Raw genomic sequence first — 6088 nt, forward strand, 5'->3', positions numbered from 1 at the left:
TACAAAATATACTTAAAATCTACTAAAGCAAATTTGCTAAAGCAACTATGAATACGTTCGCACTGTTTGATAACCTTAACTGTGAATAATTTACAGACAGTCTGGCTTGGTTTCGTGTAAATGGTAAGATTTCCTCAACAAATAGAAGTCAAGAAATTATTTTTATTGTCGATAAACTATTAACAGCTAAAATCTGACAAGTGACAAACACGGCGAACGTTTGCAGCGAAGTGTTACTAGAAAGAAACGCCGATATCAAGATGTTGAAGTTGTGCCTGGAATATCAATACCATGTTATACGAATTATAACTTTTAATATGAAAAAATTACTTGAGAAATAATCGAAGATTTACATTATTTTCACAAAATATTATGCAATCAATGACATTTTAACTGGTTGCTCTGGATACAAAATAAAATACGGACTAGTTGCCACGTTGCTCGGAAGAAGAGGAAAGAAACTGAACAGCAGAAAGAACATACAAAGTAAAGAACAGACACTCTAGTGCATGAATGCGTTCATTTCAGCCGTTTGTTTATTTTTGTGATTGATTATTCTCAATTGAATATTCGCAACGCAAGAAAAATATACACGTGTACAATGATATTGGTAGACGTTGTTGTGCAATTAACAGGACGTAACAAATGACAAGTGAAACACAAAACATCTTTAAGTTTGCGTGCACGACTGATTTCACAGATAATTCTTTCTTTTCATAATTTTACTGTACTTTTTTTTGTCCAAATCGAAAGTAATTAACACGATTCTTAATAATTTTGCGATTAACCCATTACACTATGATTTAATTATATTATTTAATTACCTGTTTTATTTATAGTAAAATTATAAACTTGTTTCAGATTTTACACAAATCTTGCGCATGTTAAAATCTGTTATATAATTTTAATGCGAATGTAATTCATCTTTGTGAAGTTTAGGATACAAAATTCAGGACGAATCAGACCTGTTATTTTACTATAGGGGATTCATACGTAGGAATACGTGAAAATATCAATCAGTATTACATACGCGTCTATGATAAATTATGGCACTATCAATGTTGATTTTGCATGTGACTAACGGGAACTCTTATCGAGCGTTACTGCATACTCGTGCAAAGAGAAGTAAACAAAATATACTTCGTAACTATATGAGCAAAATTATAGAAAAAAGGATATATCGTATAAATTGTACTTTTAGTCGTGAATGGAAATACGTATAAAAATTCCATATCGCGTACTGCCGTTTCTCGTAAATTTCGTAAGATCACATCATCGCCTAGGTTGATCTCTAGCGGATGTTCTTTTGCACTTTTGTTCGCGTTCCGCGTACATTTGAATTGCAATGCGTAGTCACGGTACAGCCGAGCCCAGATAGGTGAGCAATGGAAGCCAGCAAAATGCAGTAACGACAAATGTTTTCTCGATCTCTGTGTATTCAAAACTGCTTCCGGATGATTTCTTTTTTAAATATGTCTAATCGTACAGAAAATTCGTGCTACGAAAACAACGTTCCGGAAAAATGCAAATGTAGTTATGTAAATAACGTTTTGTAAAAATAGAACATAGAAACTGTGCGCATATAGACATTGTATTCGAACGAATTTCTATTAAGAAATACAAAGAAATATGTGTCAGTATTATATTATACAATATCATTTTGTATCGTATTGTAATCAATATTAACGGCAAAATTTTTTCTTGTTTAGTCGACTATCGTTAATTGTTAATAACATTATATATATTATATGTTATACTACTTCTATTTCTTTATAGTACTTCTTTTTATCTTTTCCTGCCGAATAAAAATACATGTACAAATTCAGCAATTTGTTTTACGTTACCGATAAACAAATTCTAATTATCAATCAATGAGTAATAACTGACGATTGTTGACTAACCTGGAAGCTATTCCGCGATTAACATTGGTTAGAAAGAGCAGAAATATTCTTCGCTATCGATAATATTTATCCATTATACCAAAATAAGATTTCGTTGCTTGATAATGGCTATTATTAATAATAAGTTTCCGTAAATGAAATGAAATTTCTGTCATCTATATTTGCTTTTGTAGCTAGGAGAAAAGTAATGAAAAAATATCAGTCGCCATTTAATCAAATTCTAAAGACGGATCTTAATTAATATATGAAATTTACAATTACCCAACGATGTTTGGAATATCGAAGTAAAATAAATGTACGTTTTAATTTGCATACTTATTATTACATTTCTTATTTACCGTTTTAAAAATATCGTTGACTTTTTATGGTACAAAGGTTTCGAATTACTATTTTTCTATAACGGAAAAATCGTCGAGTGCAAAGGGTTAACCCTTTCACGGGTAAGCATTTCGGCGGTCTTGGAATGACTTCCATTTAACTCACTAGCGCCACCACTGATCGTGTCTACAATAAGAGTTTATCGGAAATATCGTATATATCGTTGAATCATTCGCGGTGCGGGTATACTTCACCCCGGACTTACCGTGGATAGAAATCAGTAACAATATCTTCCACGTTTTTTAACAGTTAAGAAATTAATATATTTATATAATAATATTTAAATATTGACAATTCTAAATAAACTATTTTAAACCCAAAGATTGACTCTATCTTGAAAATTCTCTTCTCTCTCTCTCTCTCTCACTCTCTCTCTCTCTCACTCTTATTAACTCGTGTTTCATTCTGGCATATTCTTCTAAATATTTTTTATCAAGATTCACACTAGATTCCACTCGCACATATTATACATTAGTTTATAAAAGGAATTGACCGATCCAGTGAAGAAATCTAGCTCGATACTGCTCTTTTCCGCAAGTTCGCAAATTCGGTTTACAGGGTCGGTACTGGCGTATCTGGAAGTATATTTGCATGGCAGGAATGATCGCAATGATCTCAGTGATCTAACAGGCGAATAAAAGTTGATAGTGGAAAGTAGCGCGGAAGAGTTAATGACGCCATTAATTAATTTAAATAAGAATAGTATATGGAAAATCGTCCTACGAGTCACAAGAGATTTCACAGAATCTTTCAGAGTATCCACTCGTGTCTGGTCTAGCCTGTTATTCCCCCGGTTCAAGTGACAAGGAGGAAAAGCTAACGATTGAATCCTCCGGTAGGTTGTTAAAGTAACGTATCTGATCTTCAACCGAATTTCTATTTGTTAATTTCAGTTGTCGAGCAATGCTTCCCCTAACAATTGAGCAATAATCGCTACCTAAGTCTATCGTATATAGCACCTCTTCTTCCCTTAATACGAAATTTTTTTTGGCTTATTTACCCCGCTAAACCCCTTCAACAGGTGCATTGGAGCAAACTCGTTGTTCTTCCGGTCCAACGAATCTGCTTTCGTGCCTAGTCAAGATCCCTAACCTTTATGATCTACTTTCTACTTCTTAAAACATTGCTTCTCCCTATGTCCCGTTTTGTCACAGTACGTACACTTTACCGGATTTCTATCCGCGGGGTCCGAAACACCCTTTTCATCCTTCTTCGGGTCGGTTCTGTTAGTGGTGGATGAAATTTAATAACAATAACAACAATTATTTATTTAATTACAAAGATTATCAAACACAGATATTACGTTGAAATATAATAAATATTTCACAATTACACTCTCACATGTCTTCTCACTATTAACCCTTTTAGTGCCAGGCGAAAAAGAGGTGCTTATGCGAGAATAACCGGTCGAATTTCACGGTTTTACTAGGGCTCGGGAAAGTGCTCATAAAAACCAAACAAGAAACAATATTTACATGATTCAAAAAGCAGTATATTAAAGACGAAATAGAGAATAAAACAATGACACTAGTTTTTCTATATTCATTGAAAATTATATAAATAACAAAGGTATAAAAGATCATAAAGAAAGTAAAAGTCCAGTTTTCTCTTACAAAACGTATTTGCACATAGAAAAAGTCATCTTTTCGTCATAATTTTATATAGACCATTTATTACAAAGTATATACTTTGCATTTCCGATACATTTTGTAACAAGATAAATAGTATTACATAACAAACGTAAAAAATAACTCGAAGGTACATAAGTGCCGGACGGATTATTTCTTCCGAAATACGTAATTGTTATAGGTAATATAATATTGCTGAAACAAAATTATGTTGTTATAAATATATTTGTGATATAATTTTGCATAATACTTCGTTATAATAACATAGATATTGATATTTATATATTGTAAATGTGTAAAATTTTGTTATTATAACTCACCCAAATAATTTAGTTAGCATTCGTGGCTACTAATGCGCACACCATGCAATCCTTTATTGCACCTATTGCAAACTGTGCGTGATTTTCGTTTAGGCCCGCCATCCTTTCTGCTGCACACCACGCAAACTCTTTCCAGTTTTCCTGGAAGTTTTTCTACGCCTATGCGGGGCACATTTATGGATGTTTTAGCCAGTGATCTGTCGTTTGCTATCCTGTTTACTGTCATTCATTCTCTGGTTATCGAATGAATAATATCGATTATAAATTCAAGTCTTGCTTTGGTTCCGTCGTCTGTATTTTGCTGATACAGGTGAAAACTACTTTCTTCCAATACTTGAGAGCTCTTCTTTCATCCAAATACAAATACAACGTCATGTCTGATGTGTCTACGCCTCCCATATGTTTATTATATTCACTCATAATTGCTGGTTTTTCAACCTGTGTCTGTTTATTTCTTGTTCTAATTGTAGTTGTTTTATTTTGAGCTTTTTCGTATGTGGACAAGAGTAAAACATTCTTCTTCTGTCATTTTTCTCCCCGGTATGCTAATAATAATATTTCGTTGTTTCGGGCGTACTTAGATGCGCCCTCTTGCAATTTCTGCTTCATAAACGGAGGAATATATTTTCTGTTACTGCGGATTGTGCCAGTCAAGTATGTCTGTTTTTCGAACAATCATCTTGCTAAGGAAATACTTGTAAAAAATTTTCAGCCACCACGTGATACCCCTTCATAAAATAATTGCTCATATTCAATAATTTATGTATTACGCGTAGCTGAGACCGTTTTTTTTTTTTTTTTATTTCTTCTCGAAATAGAAGGAAAATAACCATAGCATAGACGGTCGTATGGACGTATAAACGATTGATCCTTGGATCCATGGACAGACGTTCGAGAACAGCAGTAATGTCCTGCTTGCGCGTTTTCAAAGTTCTTCTCATGATTTTTCTCGTGATTTTAGGACACGCTGGACCAGCTTGTTTGATCTGTGGCTCCTCTATAGCAAAAAAATGATAAGCAGTAATGGTTAACCCTTTGCGGTCGGCGGCTTTTTTGGCCGAGTTAGGTGCCAGGTCGGAGCCATTTTCGCGAAGGTGTCGGGTGCCTTACAGGTACAAATAAAATGATCTTATACATAAATTATCTTATAAAAACGTTATATTTTAAGAGTTTATATATATTTACACCTTAACAATGTAATTTCCCAAACTTAATTTCTGTATTTTTCTTTGGTATGGTAATTTGAAAAACATTGACCAAGATGCATTCTTGGTTTTCATGGACATGTATCACAATTATAAGTGGTCTCGTGTCTTCCACCTGGTTTGTTTCGGATGGAACAAACTTTACAATCACTTTTTGTACCACAAAGCATTACGTGAAGTTTTCCATTGAGCCGAATCTCATCCGAGTTGGAGACCGATGTTGAAGGTCGTTGCTGCTGTCGAAAATCTCCCTTCAATTGCTTCACTAAGATTTTCCGGAATTGTGTAAGTGGTTAAGTGGCCGATCGTTTCTCTGCTTTTTGACTAATTTGTAGAGAATATAGGAATTGATTAACACGTTGAGCTCGGCGTCGGTCCCTAGGGACCGACAATGAACTAAGACCGATAGTTAAAAAATAAATGTATAGTAATTTTAATGAAATTTATTGTAACACTCTAAACAGAAATATGGGTTGTTTTTACATCTATTACAAAACGTGATGACCTTTTTAGTCACATTTCTGGCTTTCTTGCGTCCAAATAATGTTGAATTTTTTTCATAACATCCTGAACAATATCTTCTGATTTTATGAACGTCTCCTTCTTTTTTTTCTAATTGGTGAACAGATTTTTTTTCAATATGCCTGGGAATTTCC

Source organism: Eufriesea mexicana, unplaced genomic scaffold (assembly GCF_001483705.2).
Source record: "Eufriesea mexicana isolate 0111107269 unplaced genomic scaffold, ASM148370v2 scaffold23325, whole genome shotgun sequence".
Lineage (NCBI taxonomy): Eukaryota > Metazoa > Arthropoda > Insecta > Hymenoptera > Apidae > Eufriesea > Eufriesea mexicana.